General features: G+C 42.9%; 1 long non-coding RNA gene across 1 annotated transcript; it reads left to right on the top strand.

Annotated features, from left to right (window-relative positions):
* Positions 1 to 1,381: 1,381 nt before the first annotated feature.
* Positions 1,382 to 16,343, top strand: LOC128785058 (uncharacterized). The gene is made up of 3 exons (XR_008429739.1): positions 1,382 to 1,558; positions 15,576 to 15,654; positions 16,085 to 16,343. It is a non-coding gene; the product is annotated as an uncharacterized LOC128785058 (long non-coding RNA).
* Positions 16,344 to 16,634: the final 291 nt, after the last annotated feature.

The raw sequence follows: 16,634 nt of genomic DNA, 5'->3' as shown, positions 1-16,634 counted from the left end.
AACCCTGGATGTTCTTGGGCATTCTTATCCCTCAATCCAGCAGAATTTTTTTTTTTTTAGGGGCCCCTCCTACACATATTTCCTTTTATTTTTCCCCTATATATTATGCCAAGAAAACCCTGTTTTTTTACCTTTTAATTTTTTTTTTTCTAATTAATTACCTTTTATTCCCCCCCCCCTCACCAAGGGGTCCCACTCTTTCTCTGAGACCCAGTCCCAGGGGGGTTCTCTTACTCTTTTTATCACTCGCTTCGTCTCTTTACTGGCCGCTTTTCTCGCGAAAAAGACGGAAACGCAGCATGGGAGACTACCGCTCTCGCTTAGCAGGTCTGGGGTAACCAGCCCGCCTCTCATTCATACACATTCATCCCCCCTTTATTCGCCCTGTAATGCAAAGGATCTCCCAGTGACAGCTTTTAACACTAAAAGGCAGTGTTATTGTATAACAAACACTTAACTCAGCCCAGCCGGGCTCGCTGGCTACTTTTGCAAGCTCTTTACCAACCAGCGATGCTTTTAAGCGGTGCTTGTAACTCCCAACTTGTACCACGCTCCCACTAGCTGCACTGTCAGCTAGCGGCGTTCAGAGCAGCTCCTCAAACCGCGGCTTGTGCCCGCGCTCCCGCTGCGCTATCAGCTGGGCTGCGCCTAAAGCACATTTGCAAGCCCCGACTTAAGCCCCGCGCCGCGCTGCCCCCGCTCGCCAAGGACAGCCCGTGCCACGCATGCGCACCACCCGCTCCATCCGGTAGTGTAGCTGAACTGACCCGCGCATACGCTCTTCGGCACCGCCGCGCCGCGTCTCTGTATCTTAGTAAAGCTGCACCGCACTTCACACACACACACACACACTCTCACACACACACACACACACACACACACACACAGAGCACGTACGTCCGGATGTAACAGACACACCACACCGAAACTGGGGCACACCACACTGCAATTGGGACACAACACACTGAAATCGCGATTTCTCCCTCCCCGAGCCACGCTATCAGCTGGGGAGGTCCTCCCGCCTTTTCCTAGTCTGGCTTCTAGTTACCGGCTGGTTATTGCCCTGGAGCTCAACATTCACCTCATTCTCACCTCATCCCCCTCCGAACCGGGGCAGAGGGATGTTGTGGTGAATGTGGAGGTAGGGGTGGAGGGGGAGGACGTATGTAGGGTGGAGGGGTGGAATCGGGTAGGTCTGTATCCTACCTCGTCCTTTCCTGGAGGGGAAGGCATCCTAATTTTTAATCATTAGTCCTTATGGACTATCTGGAGGAATTTGGGGAAGCTTTACAGGGTTTCCCCTACCCATGGGACCAGAGGGCTTGCTTTTCCTCTGTCCCATCTTCCAGAGTGCCTTCTTACACACACACTTCTACGCTTCCCTCAATTCGTGGCCCAGCCCGTCGCCGGGTGTGGGAAACGCACTACTATGAGGTCCACACTCACGTCGTCTCACAGAGACGTCTCACTCATCACACTCCGGGATCCCAACCCCGACCGAGCGGGCCCCACTGCCTCGAACGGAGCAACCTCAGTAACCCCGAAGGACCACTGAAAGGTACTTACACAGTCCTGTGTCTTCGCCCGGGACTTCGTGCACAAAGATTAAGGGGTTGCCAGCTATTCTTTGCTTGCCACCGAATTTGGGTTCGTCTGTAAGGGTCTCAGAGGGAAGACTCCTCAGTGGGGCTCGCTGCCAAGGCAGCAAGGGCGCCTCCCCGTGAGGAGCTTCCAACGGATAGCCCTTATCCGAGTCATGGCAAAAGATTGTTATAAATAGAGGCAAATAATTTGTTCAGCCTTTCAAGAGTCAATCAGAAATTTATTGATTACAGCAAGCGATGGCAAGCAAACAGCGCTGGGTGCAGCCGGGGAGTCCCCGCTCCGCCTACGGCTCACACGGTTTCCCCCTTCCCAGTCTTTTTATACTCTCTTTCTTCCGTGTCCGCGTTATCTCTGGGTGTACTCTGTGCTTGTGCCCTCTCTTGCTAGGGGGTCGTCTTCTACTCTCTGGTGGTCGTTTGACGAAGGCTCCTCTCTTCTTCCTTGGTGAAAGTCCACGGCCCTGTAATGGTCTTTTCCATATAAGGTTATATGTTATATCCACCTAAGTTCTAATTACACAACTAGCTTAAGTAATCAACATATTAGCTAGTTTCTGTCTGGCAGTTTTCTGTTATCTACACAAGGCTTCTCCTTTGGCTCTCTGTTATCTTACACAAGGCTTCTCCTTTGATTTTCTGTTATCTACACAAGGCTTCTCCTTTCTGTCTTGATGAACAAAGAGTCTTCTCTAACTTATCACAAAATGTGACATATTTTGACACAAGAGTTTCACTTCTGGTGGTACACCCTTTCAACTGCTTATATGAGGACTCACCTTCTAAAATAAAGAAATAATTGCAGAACAATACTGCAATCACCACGCTGTGTATAGAATGTGGTGCCAAGAGTTGGAGTAGCTCAACAGAATAACTGGTCCTCTCATTTCATGTTAGGAATTCAAGTGCCAATTATAAGCATGGGGGAGCATTGTCATCTACACAGGTTCAATGGTGAAAATATGAAAAGAAGCCTGTAAAATGGATCATTGACCAGTCCTTCCTGTTTGGCCTTTGTTATAAATGAAAAATGATCCAGCCAAATTAAAAGAATAAAAAGAATTTATTTTAGCAATAGAGATCTAACTCAGCCAGCCACAAGGAAAAGGACAGTGCCGAGCCCGGGATCGGCACTGGGTGCGAGACACAGAGATCAGCCTCAGCAGAGGTTTCACTCTATGCTCCCACACCACCATCCTGGTACAAGTGATTTTTAAAGGGAAAATTTTGCCTGAAGCCAGGATTTTGGCATCCAGTTCTTTGTTTCATTCAAAGTCCCATAAGTTGATGAGATTTCCTTCTCGGCAGCAAGGCAGAACAATTCGAAGTCCGGTGTCGGTGAAACTCTGATGAAATTTACGGGAACACAGTATTCACATGTCTCGGCCCGGGGCGGGGGGATGTTCCTGATGTCCATCTCGGGTCGTTCACGGACGATCAGTGCCTGGGTGTCTCCATATCGCCTCAGATAAGGCCCATCTCCTGGCGAGCCACATCCTTTTGCTTGTAAATCGGGTTTCAACACACACCTGGTTTTGCCTGAGAAGGATGGGCTTCTAATGCCAAAGGGTACATTCTAACAACTATTTAATATTATATATTTCATGCAAAAAAATGGCGCGAATTATACCTGTTACATATAACAATGCCCCACCTTTTATATTAACCCATTAATTTGCGCCCTACTTATTAGTTCTACTAGTTTCTATAGTTTTTATTTTATCTTACAGTTACAGAGCCCACAACGAGTTTGATATATATATTTTTTCTTACTTCCCCATGTTCAAGTCCCCTCCCGGAATTTCGTGGTAGTATTTGTGTGCCTGTTCTCTTCCTTTTATTCGTTTTTCGAATCTGGCTAGGGCTTCAGCTGCCCTGCTATGTGGTGTCTCCTCTTCTAGTGTCATCAGTTTTGATACCTGGTTCATTTTTCCTAGAGCAGATTCTAGATCTGTGGGTAATGCTGCCATCTGCATCCCCTGTACTACTGAGTGTATGAGCCTTATGAAACAGGGGATGAGACAGGGTAGGAATATGACCCCTGCCACCGAGCATGAAATGAAGAAAATTACCTTTTTCCACCAGGCCCCGTCGAACAAATGGTCCCACCACGATGACTGGAGCAGGGAATTCCACTTTTGTACCGGGACGTGGGCTACTTGTTTAATCTTTGTGGCCAGGTCTCTAATAGTCTCCCCATAGTCATCTATCTCCACATAACACTGAGATTCATTAAATTTCCCACAGACACCCCCTTCCTCGGCTAGTAAGTAATTGAGGGCTATCCTGTTTTGGTATACAAAGGCCCTCATCTGAGAGTGTTGCTTGGATAATAATTCGAGGGCATCTGAGGTGTGATTGGATACGATCTCTACCACAGCCTGCAGTCTTATTAAGCGGTTCAGCAAATAGATGGGGGTCCTATATCCCCATGACCCATCCTGTGCCCACGTTGCTGGACCATAGTATTTAATAATTCTTTCAGCGGGCCATTCGTCTTCCCCCCAAGTTTGTCCCCCACCAATGAGAGGGAATTTTTCCTTTAAGCTTCTCCTCTCCCGATGTAGAGATTCATACAAGGGGGCCCCCAGTGAGTTGCTTTCTGACCTGGGTAAAGTGAAGAAAACAGGTCTGATTAGTCCTACCATGCAGGATCCCTTCCAGCGTTGAGGTAACTCGCTGTAGGCCTTTTTCCCACAGATCCAGTACAACCCATTTGGTGCTTTCCATCTATTCCTTATGTTCTCTGGTTCATCCCAGTACTTACTTAACTCACTGATTGACTGGTTTGGGTTGGCTCCAGGGCTTTTGTTCCAGCAAAACCCGATTTTATCACTCCATTCGCATTTATCCTTTTTCTCCTGGCTCCAATACCCAGTTGGGTTTTCGAGCTGCCAGGTCTTAATTTTGCTGGTAGAGTTAATGGTTAAAGTGGATATGCATGGAGTGTAGCCTACAACTTCTGAGTATTCTCTACCTTCTCTGCTGAGACAGAAAGTTCCAATTACCCATTTATCTAACACACACCCCTCTGGTCTTTGAATTATTTTGGGGGTCCAGTCGGCCTTCCACTTCAGTAGTTGTTCAGGAGTCAACCCCTCGCCCTTCCAAGGCCATTTCTCAGCAGATTTTAGCCCCCCACAGATCCAGCAATTTGACAACCCTAGTTCCGTGGCAATTTCCTGCATCAGATCCACAAATAGATTCTGATCTGAAGCAGGTAATCCCCATTTTGTGTATTGTTTTTCCAATTGGTCATATTGCTCACTTAGAGTTTTCAACCTTTCCTGCTCCACCCTCTTTTTTCTCATTTCAGCCTCCTGTCTTTTTACCTCTTGCATTACCTGTTTCATCCTATTTTCTGGGTCCATTCCCTCTTTGTCCTTTGTGAAGCAGAATATCTTGTCATACTGTAAACAAACCCTATTGTCCTGGTCCTCTAAAAGGTCCAGGATTATTGGCTCAGTTTTTAGAGGTATCGTATTTTCATACTTCAGGTTATTTCCCACCCAGTAGGTTTTACCCCCCATCACACACATACCTAGTTCATCGGGGTTATAACACAGTGAATTACCTTGAAAGTAAGCAACAAAACCTGACTCTTGCTTCCCACCAATCCATACAGTACGATTACATTTGCTACAGGCTGGGATGGAAATTTCCCCTGGGCTCCTTCAGTGCAATTTATGTGCTGACTGTCCATTTTCGAGGTATTTTAATTTTTCCTTGAATTTATATGCCCCCTGTTGAGTGTTAATTTTAGAACAAGGTTTATTAGGCTTACCCTTACTGCAGTTCCATGGGGTCAGGGGCACTGGACCTCCTGGGTACCTGCCACTGGATTCCCCTGTTTCAGGGTTAGGAAGGTTACTGAGGCACGTGGCTAGACTCAGGCTCATCAGGATTACTCCCACTGCTAGGATTCCTCTGCCGTTCCCTGCGCCCATTGGGGTGCCTCCAGTGGCGGGGTAGACCATCTTCTTGGCAGCAGGAATCTTTGTCAGTGGTTTTGTACCAAGACCGAGCTGCATACCTTCGCTTAAAGGTGCCTCACCAGTGTAATTCAACAGGATCTGCACTGCAGGGTACCTTGTTCAACCTACGGCACTCAACAGTAATGATTTTAGCTTTTGTTTGTAATTTCCCCCTCAATCCGTTCTGATGTAGACAAAACTAAATTATTGAATCCAATTGAGTCAGTCTCAGCCTGGTGGCCAATACCAGAAAAATGGCTAGTCAAGTTTTGTTCTTGTTTAAATCACTTTGCACACAGCCCACTAGGTCTTATTCCTCTCTGACAATGAACAACCCACTTCTTATAACAGTATTCGCAAATGAAATATGCAAAGGGGTAACAGTTACAATCTGGTGCAGAACATCTGACCAAGTTACTCTCGGTCATTTACTAGGCCGGGCGCTAGGCTGATCTTCAAATCTCCAGGGGAGGAGGTGACTTTCCACTCCGGGGCCCGGTCCTGAAGGTCAATTTTCTTCACCCTTGACGCATGTGTCCACCCCTTCTCTGTGGTGCGAATAGCAGTGTCTGTAGTTAAAAGGACGATATAGGGTCCCTCCCAATGAGAGGCTAGTGGAACTTCCTTCCATGTTTTTATGAGAATCCTGTCCCCAGGCTGTTTCTTATGTATTGAGAAGCCAAGGGGGCTGTGCTGCATGATTACACCCTGCTTTCGCAATTCCTCGAGATTCTTATTTAATGTTATCAGGTATGGTTGTATTTGCCCATCCTCTAATTTCGGATGCCCTACAGGCATACCATGAGTACAAGGCATCCCATATAACATTTCAAAAGGTGAAAGCCCTGTTTCGGAATGAGGCATAGTTCTTATGTTTAATAAGGCCAATGGGAGACATTTTATCCATGACATTTTTGTTTCTAACATTAGTTTGGCTAGTTGGGCCTTTAATGTTTGATTCATCCTTTCCACTTGCCCAGAACTCTGAGGGTGCCACGGGGTGTGATAATCCCATCTGATACCTAAGGTATCTGCCAATTGCTTGATAATTTTTGAAGTAAAATGTGTTCCTTGGTCCGAATCAATGTAGCTTGCTAACCCGTATCGAGGTATAATTTCCTCCAATAAGAACTTTAATACTGTCTGGGCTGTAGCCCTGGAGCTTGGAAAAGCCTCCACCCAGTGGGTTAGTTCGTCTACTATGACTAGTAAAAATTTGTATCTCCCGACCTTAGGTAGATCAGTGAAATCTACCTGGATTCTTTCAAAAGGTCGGTAAGCTGCTGGGCGACTCCCCAGTGTTAGTTTCCGGGAGTTTGCCCTATTTATTTTTTTACAGATTATGCACCCCTGTACCTCTTGCTTAGCCAGTTCATATATCCCTTTACAGCCAAAGAATCTCAGGAATTGCTCGGCTAGTGCTTGGGCCCTCCAGTGTGTTTGTTGGTGTAATCTCCTTAGAATCTTCCTAGTGTATTCTTTCAATAATAATTCCCTCCCGTCTGGCAACTTCCACTTACCTCCTTCCAGATGCCCCCCAATCTTCTGATAATCCTCTATCTCCTTTTTGGAGGGTTGGGGGGACGGTTCCTGGGTTTCCTCCCTTTCAACCTCCAGGATACTTACCTTTAACAAAGCTTCACTTTTTGCCTCTTTGTTGGCTAAGTTGTTCCCCTGAGTTCGGAAGTGCATCCCAGCTTGGTGTCCTTTTACATTGACTACAGCAACTGCCTTTGGCCCTCTGATAGCTTTTAATATTTGTTTAATTATTTCTTCATGAATTAGCCCCTTTCCCCAGGTATTTAGCAGTCCCCTTTCTTCCCAAATTTTCCCAAAGGTATGTACTACCCCAAATGCGTATTTGGAATCAGTGAAAATCGTCCCCTTTTTCCCTTCAAGTCCCAGCAATGCCCTGTATACAGCATATAGCTCACAGGCTTGAGCCAACCATCCTGCATTCAGGGGTCCGGACTCTATCACTTTTCCCGTTTGCCCATCAATGACCGCATATCCCGACTTTCTTTTGCCTTCTATTACCCTTGCAGAACCGTCCACAAACCATTTTTCCCCCTCCTCGAGCTCTTCTTCCTCTAAATCCGGTCTTATTTTGGTTTGTAGCTCCACCATCTCAACACAATCATGAGACAGGTCACCTGGAGCATCCCCAAATAGGAATTGGGCCGGGTTTTGTGCCGGGGTGGTTTTTAGCTCCAAGTCGTGAGAATGAATTAAAATGGCTTCGTATTTCAGAAGCCTAGCGTCTGTCAGCCACTTGTCAGCTTTTTGCTGTAAAATGCCTTGTTATATGTAACAGGTATAATTTGCGCCATTTTTTTGCATGATATATATATAATGTTAAATAGTTGTTAGAATGTACCCTTTGGCATTAGAAGCCCTACTTCTCAGGCAAAACCAGGTGTGTGTTGAAACCCGATTTACAAGCAAAAGGATGTGGCTCGCCAGGAGATGGGCCTTATCTGAGGCGATATGGAGACACCCAGGCGCTGATCATCCGTGAACGACCCGAGATGGACATCAGGAACATCCCCCCGCCCAGGCCGAGACATGTGAATACTGTGTTCCCGTAAATTTCATCAGAGTTTCACCGACACCGGACTTCGAATTGTTCTGCCTTGCTGCCGAGAAGGAAATCTCATCAACTTATGGGACTTTGAATGAAACAAAGGACTGAATGCCGAAATCCTGGCTTCAAGCAAAATTTTCCCTATAAAAATCACTTGTACCAGGATGGTGGTGTGGGAGCATAGAGGAAAACCTCTGCTGAGGCTGACATCTTTGTCTCGCACCCAGTGCCGATCCCGGGCTCGGCACTGTCCTTTTCCTTGTGGCTGGCTAAGTTATATCTCTATTGCTAAAATAAATTATTTTTATTCTTTTAATTCGGCTGGATCATTTTTCATTTATAACAGCCTGCATGTTGCAATAAGTTAAGCAAGCAAAGCAGATGCTGCAGATGAAGATGCGGGGACCACTGGTTCTGTGTTAACAGGAACAAACTGAGGTGGCTTCCCTCCTTTAGGTGCCTGGGCCTCAGCTGTGTGCAGCAACATAAAGCCTTCTATCAGCTCAGGCTATGGGTTGCTACTTAAGAATGGCTTCTGCATTTTCCCTGAGAAGACTTTAAGGGACTCAAAATGAGTTAAAAGCCACTAGTGTAGGCAATTCGTGAAAGCTAAATATTCACTCTTGAATTTTCTTTTGAGACACAGAAACAGTGATTACAAACTCCTTTGAGTCCAGTGTGATGTAGGAATTTCATAATCAACTGTCACTTTTGGTCAATAGTAAATCAAGTCTGTCTATCTATCTATCTATCTATCTATCTATCTAACTATATATATAAAATTAACCTTATGTTTAAATAATATATATATCACATTCATTTTCAGAATAAATGCTGGCAGCCCACAAATCAACTAGGTAACAGTCCAACTTCAGTTGCAGAGGCCTTCCATGCTCCAATTTTGAATGACAGGAGATGTTGGAGAGCAAATCTTACCTGTCAGCGAACCATTGCAGTGGTCAGCCTGAGCTCCTAGTGTGAAAATGTGACCCAAAATTCCAGTGCATGATGTGATTGTCAGGAAACCCATACTCTTTAAAAACCCAACAACATAAGTGGAATACACTAAACAGAAGCAGAAATTAGGTATTCCTAATGATTGCCTAGTTTGATCCTTAATCATACAATTTGCATATATTACAGAGATGGGCAATGCTTTGAAAACTGCTTGTTTTAGAGGGTGCATTTCCTTGCTTGACTTTTTGACAGCTTCCAATCTTTTTGTCATGTCACATAACACTGAAAATTTCCTCTGGCAGCATTGCAGGTTACAAAGCTCACTGTCTACACAGTTGCTTTGTGGCAACAGATCTTTGTACCACAGCTCAGCACATCCTCGCATGTGCTGATGCAGTTGTTTGTGTAACTGCTGCAAAGTAGGTCAGTGGGGAAAAAAAAAAGCTGCAGATTTGAAGGTGCTTTTGAAAAGGATCATTTCACATATCCCAGTTCCTTTGCAGTTTCGCAATCAAATTGAGCCAGTTTGACTGATGCTGTGAAAGGTTAGTCCCAAATTCCACCCTGTGCCATCCTCCTGTTTCCATCCTTTTATTCATGCAGGTGCAAGCTCTGGAACACAGTTCTTTAAAAGTCAGTTATCAGTTATCTTGATCTCTGATCCAATTCATCTGCAGCGGAATGATCTCCAGGGCTGATGTAGGAACAGCAGCAGGAAGAAAGGGCAACAACCCTCCAGCCTCAGACTGTGTTCAATCTGCTTGAAAAACTGGAGTTGTACAAACAAATGAAAGAGCACTTCAGAGGGTGAAGGGAAGAGGAATGAGTGGATGAGTGGTACAGGTGGCATTCATGCAACAAAGAAGTAACAACACAAAACTTCAGCCTTAATGTGTTTTGCAGTGTCAGAGAATCTCATGTCCCTTTTCTTGGTTTAGTTTCAACGCTGACAGTATTGCACAGGGCTGGGAATCTTGATGCGTGTCCCTATCCCAAGGCTGACACACACCTGCAATTACCAAGATTTTTGAACTATTTCTTTGAGACGCTCTAACACATGGTGTGTTTGGAGGGAACATTCAAGGATTTGCAGTGAACATGCCTTTAAGCTTGAAAAGTGTTTGGGTTTTTTTTGTTGGTTTTTTTTTGTTTTTTGTTTGTTTTGGGTTTTTTTTGGTTTTTTTTTTTGTTTTTTGTGGTTGTTTGTTTGTGTGTGGTTTTTTTGGTTTTTTTTTTTGTTTTTCTTTTTTTGTTTGTTTGTTTTTGTTTTGTTTTGTTTTTTGGGGGGTTTTTGGGTTTTTTTTTTTGTCTTACGGAGCATTGTTCTTATTTTGCTAAATTAGCCTGTCAAAATACTGTTCCCTTTAATACATTTAGAGCAATTTCAGGAGCAGCTTAGAGTTGCAGAGCAGTGAGTAAAGCAGGGGAGAGCACAAAGGCAGCATCATTCCTGTGTGTAAGAAACCTGACCTTAGCACTGTTGGGAATTAGCCACATTTAAACATCAGGTACAGACATGGAGTCACACATCATGGTGAGAATCCTGGTTTCTGAAGGGGGTTATAAGTGGTGGTTTAGTGAAGCTAGCATCTTCCTAATTGTAGCAAGACTAAATCCAAATTAATATCCTTAGCAAAAGAAATTTAAAAAAAACCCTCTAAGTCAGATCAAGTTCTGGTGTTTATTCCAAGTATATTTGAAGGTGTTTTCAAACCACTGTTTCCCCAGCTCCTCCCACACACAGAGATAAACTCTCACTAAAAGATCTTTTAAAACCAGGCAGTGTTTGAAGCAAACAAAGCCATCCTCGTATTTTGATTATTTTTCCAGTGCTAAGGATCTGTTCACCAGCTTGTTAGTCTACCTGCACACTCATGCATTCAAATAACACACTCACCTTACACATGTGTAAGATCAAACACAGGTCTTTAACCTACTCTTAGGTTTTGGAGTTGTGTTTTAAATACCTCCACAATATTAATTACAAAAATACAACTCTCATTCCCATATTATCTGCCTTTATTTCTGAGGATACAGTTCCTAATGGGTTTTTCACATAAGTAATCCTTATTTAAACAAGAACAGTAGAATCATTCATGTTACTATAGAACAGTTGCATTTCAGAGAAATATATCCAAGCAAAGCATTCACAACTCCATGGAGAAGTCTGAAGGGGAAAACAGATTAATCTGATTTCAGGGTACAGATCGTGGCACTCTCTTCTGTGAAGTTACTACTTGTGCTGTTTTGCTGCAGCTGGATTCTTGCCCTATTTTGTATGACTAAGTTGCACTCCTTGTTTCTTATTTTCAGAATTTCCTCTGAGCTGAAGAATTACTATTTATTTTTAATAATTTTGTAGACCCACAACTTAGAGGGTGATTTTTTTGTGATCCAAATACAAATTATCTTAACAAATTATGATCTTAATTTTCTTACAAATTATGATCTTAACATTTTTCTTCCAGGATCAAAATATTACCTGAAGGCAAAAGAAAGCTGAGTGCTTTGAGATCAATTCTAAGCACACTCCAAATGTCAGAATAGCTTATTAAAGATATTAAACCAACAACTTTATTCTGTGTATTTACCATAGACTTTGGCCTTCACTATTTTAAAAAAAGCCCGAAGTCTTCATGACAGCAAAACCAAACACACTAGAGTCAACTGAATAGAACCTTTTGCATCACTTTAGAGAATCTTTATTGATGAAAGAGTGTATAAATGCCTGGAAGAACTAAAATGCAGGCATAAGAGGACTGGAAATTCAATAGGGGGTATAGTCTTATAGCTTATTCATACTGCTGACAAATTGTGTCAACTGTTTTCAACTAGTTACAGGTTTGTGCCTGTAAATATTTTATATTTATTTCATTATGAAATTTTGCAGCATTTTTAAAACTCTAAGTATGCACCTTTCAGGTATCCACATCAAAATCACAGAAGAGAGGCTGGTGGTATTTTCAGGGCCATACCAGTCAATTCACAAGCTCAGAGATACAGACTCCAGGAGCTGAAGGGAACTGTCAGAGCACAAGCCCTAGGCATACTTTTGCTGCCTATGCACTGTAAATGGGATTACACTTCTCCTGGCAAGCACATCAGTTTGTGATGGACACAGCTTGAGATCTATGAAAATGTGGTGACTGAGGAGGATTATAGAAAGGTTTGAGCAGCTTTGAATGGTGGACAATAAGAAAACAAAGCCAAGTAGCCCAACCATCTGCATCCTGGTAGTGCAAGCCCAGCACAATGAGGCAGAGAAAAGGGACGTGCACAGGTCATGTGATGTGTGAGTGGCACTGGAGAGCTTCCAGCAGTGCATCCGGCTGTCAGGCATGGCTCCATCCCAAGGAGAGAGCAGCCTCAATTCTGTTGCTTTCTTTCATTAAATAGCAAACCTTGTAAGATTTTTTTGCAAGGGCAGAGGGAATCTTTCTGTGTAAAATACCTTGAAAGACCAATGCCCTTCTTGGCTTTCTCTAACTTATTCAGAGAAACAGTCCAGTATATTGTCAACAATCTCTTAAAAATCATGTTTTATAGGCAGTTCTCTTCTCATTAAAGGACTTTGAAACCACATGGTTCATTCAGTTTGGTTTGAAGTCTAACGTGTTAGGTTTCAAAACTTTGTGGAAGCTGCTTATGGGCACAGACCTAACAGGGACATTTTCCCTACCCTTTCTCTAGGAAGGCACCATTTCCCCTACCTTGAGAGGGATTTGAGCAATGCTATCCCCTCCCATACATTCAATTCATTCTAGAAGAGCAGAAACAGAGAGGGGAGAAGGAAGCTGATGAGGTCAGGAGCAAGGAAACAGCAGCATGGATTTAAGTCCCAGACATGAGGTAGAAAATAAGTTTAAGGGACCTCTTCCAGAAATATAAACCCTTCTAGAAAGTTTATTTTGCTGGAGATAGTATGACTAAAAAAAAAAGCAAATGGCACAACAATATAGAATTATCAGACAAAAAAGAACCTTCATGCCAAAAGTCTTGTGTATGAATGAAGAAATGAAGAAACATTTCAGAGGTGATGTTGGTTCTAAATCTTACCTAAGCTTCAGAAATAAAATTGTGAGGAAGACACAGCCTCTTACACCAGCAACAGCATGGAACACTGCTCTAGGGCAGTCTTTCTTTAGTTATCAGTAATACACATGAACATTTTAAAAAATGCCCAGAGTGTACTTTGTCATCCTAAGGCCAAGTATTTCTATCCTGTTGCTTACTGATACCTGTCAGGTCTTAGTCTTTGGCAAGTTCTCAACATAGAAGTGAAAAGTTTCTTTTGTTAGCCTGTGGTCTGCAATATTTCCCTTTGAGTTTTTCTTTTCCTTTGGCGTCTCTTTTTTTGCCTTGCAAACTAAAGGACTTCACTTTGGGCCTTAACATTTGTTAAGCCTAAAATGTGTTAGGCAATCTAAGATCTGCTGACAATCCCTCAGAAGTCTCTATTATCATTGCTACATCATGTCAGCATTTTCCTTGTATATTTTCCAGGATCAGGAAAGCGGTCTTTGTACAACTCCTCATGTAGTAGAGTCACTGTCAATGACTTGAGCTTGGAGGTAACACCAAGAGCTGCAAAAGAAAGTAGATCCGAGTCTCCCTGTATATTCTGGCATATGCAAATACCGTGTATTATCCTTCCCTTCTCTCCTATTTGCTCTCCCACGTGCAGATAGGACAGGTACATTGGGAGCTGGCAAAGCCTCCAGAAGGATACGAAGAGGGTAGAGGCTGGGGTGTTGGTTAATCACACTTAAGTCTCCCGTCCCCTCTTTACTATGTAAAGCAAAACCTCACTGCAAGCACATGGACTTTGATGCCAGCAGGTGCTGGTGGAATAATCTGTGGTTTATATCTTAAATTTTCATGTAGTACACAAACATCTTTCCATATCGACCTGATGACTGGAGAGCATACTATCATTCCTGTCTATTGAAGGGTCTAATAAGTACTTTAGGTGTAGCAGGTAAAGCTAAAGATATTAAATAAAAACAAAGGGAAGAACACTCTATTGCTTTAGTACAGATCAAGAATAACTGCATTCTGATCAAGCAGAAATAAAGTGTCTCCCTTTAAAATCCATTTCAAGGAAGCCTTGACATCATTAGACTAGATTTGAGTCAACATCTCCAGTCAAAAACATTTAAGCTCTAAGGCACAGTTGTGAAAAGCGGGAAGAGGGCTGTGGCAGACAGAGGCTGGTGTCTGAGTTAGAAGGGAAAGTGATCTGCCAAGAGACAGTAATGCTGGCAGGAAGGGAGGTGCCTCCTCAGAAAACGCAAATTAATGACCAGGATTGCTAAAGGCAGTCCTGTCTGCAGAGCAGCACTTGAGTTAAGGCCCCCACTACAAGAAGGGATAGTGACCCTGATCACAATGTTGCCTTATTCCAAAAGCTATTCCAAAAGCAGAATGTTCATTTCACTATAGCTGTTCCAGTTGTCCCTTGCAAATAAGGCCAGCCAGGCCATTTGGGTTCAGTGTCTGGCTTGAAGAAACAGTGAGTCGTACAGAAAATCTGCTTAAGCTCCCAGAAGAGTGAGAGTGTTGGGGCAGTCATATGGGGTCATAATTGAATGGTTTTGGTTTTTCATGCTGAAAGAAAATGAAAAAGCTAGTTATTAATTTTTGATGGATGGAAGGTGTTTGCACAACCATAATCAAAACATTTAGTTTGTAGGGCTGTTGGGACAAGTCTTCTTAAGTTTAGGCGACTGATAGACATGTGTTGTTTGTTAAGAAGAATGAAAAATGTTAAAAATGTATTGTCTTTTTTATATAAAGTTTACATTTATCTTTTTGCCACAAGCATAATTTCTGCTTCTTACAACTGCATATGCAGCTATATTAAAATGAAAAATGGGAAAAAATTGAATGTAATTCAACGGCTTAAGAATGTAATAATACTTGTACATTTTATTTACATATTAAAAAACTGACATTTCAAGCCCATGAAGTGACCCAAAAGTCTCTTCAAATAATGAGATAGTTATTATTTCTAAGTGCCAAAACTGTTTGCTGGACAGTACAGGTGTTTGCCAGCTTGATGTGGCAAATCAGGCCTTGTCACCTTCCACTGGTAAATAATGAAGGTAAAAGTTAGAGCTGCCATGGAGTGTTGTCCCAAGACACTGCACAAATAACAGCAAGACCACCCAATGTTAGATCCTGTACCTTTGGTTTAATGACAGCAGCAATAGACAAGATGTCAGGGATGTGGTGTTCGACTGCATCACATCTGCCATATGTGTTCATCACACTCACCTGGGTACCCCCCAAACATTACTGGGTGTCTGATTTTCATTTAAATAGGTTTGCTAAAGAGTTTCTCACAACTGTTACTGGGGTTTGTTTCCTGGGAGGTAACATTTCCTCTCTCTTGGGTTGCCTGCGTTTTGCAAACATTTAATTAGAAAGCTGAAATCACATCTGTATTAATTCTGGTAGGTTACCAGAAGATAAAGAGATAACCAGAGCAACCAAAAAGACTTCGGGAAACAGCTTGTAAAAGATAAAGGAATGAAAAGTAAGTCTTTTTTCAAGCATATTCAATAGGCTAGTGGAGGGTTTATAGATGCAGTAGGTCCTACTGAAAGGAATACAGAAGGAGTTCTCAAAGCAGATGTATTACTTCGGCAGAAAAGCAGACTAAATTTTTGGCATCAGTGTGCAGAGTTCTACAAGTTTGTGATCCACAAATTACTGTCAGCTTGGAGATTCTTTTGGTCACACATGACCACTTACCATCTCCTTTACCGACTTTTCAATTATTCCTGCAGTTCATAATGGTCGGAGCTAGGATACAAGTCTGAACAAGATGTTTGATACAGCCATTCTTTGCTTTTCTGTGGTGCCTTTTTTTTAGTTATAAGAATTTGCTGTGCCTGTATGGACAGTTCCATTCAAATCAAGGCCAGACTTGCTGCCAACTTGTGCAAACATTTCTTGTCTTTCAGTCTTATCAACAGACCAGCTGAAACCTGAAACAGGACCTTCAGTGTCTGAGCCAAAAGAGCTGTTCTATACCTGGGCTTCTGCCACAAGTATCCCTTATGCAGCTGGCAGGCTCCAGCTCAGGAGAGCACACAGGATAACCACTCCTCCCGAGGACAGCGCTCAACGTCATTTTTCACTCAAAGTATTAACAGAAATCCTGAAAGGAAGAAAGTTTCCATATGTTGGGGCCAAATAAAACAGCCAGGTTTTGAAACAGAACAGCCAGGTGCAAGTAGATGAGGGATGGAAGGGGGTTAAAATAGCCTCAGGACATTTATTGTCTCAGGACGTTCATCCAAAATATTTGATTTCCAAGTAATTAAAGCAATATGCTGATAAACAAAATTGTGAAAAGCAGTATTACAAATACTAATGAAATTTCCCAAAACCTAGCAAAATAGCAGAGGAATTTCTTTCGAAGATTAGAATATGAAATCCTAGTCAAGCTCATATATGGAAAAGACTTGGTTTATTGTTTAATATAGCTGCCTTAATTAATGAGGGGAACAA

This window comes from Vidua chalybeata, chromosome 3, assembly GCF_026979565.1.
Source record: "Vidua chalybeata isolate OUT-0048 chromosome 3, bVidCha1 merged haplotype, whole genome shotgun sequence".
Lineage (NCBI taxonomy): Eukaryota > Metazoa > Chordata > Aves > Passeriformes > Viduidae > Vidua > Vidua chalybeata.
The sequence above is the reverse complement of the archived record's forward strand: the minus strand, read 5'-3'. Positions and strand labels throughout refer to the sequence as shown.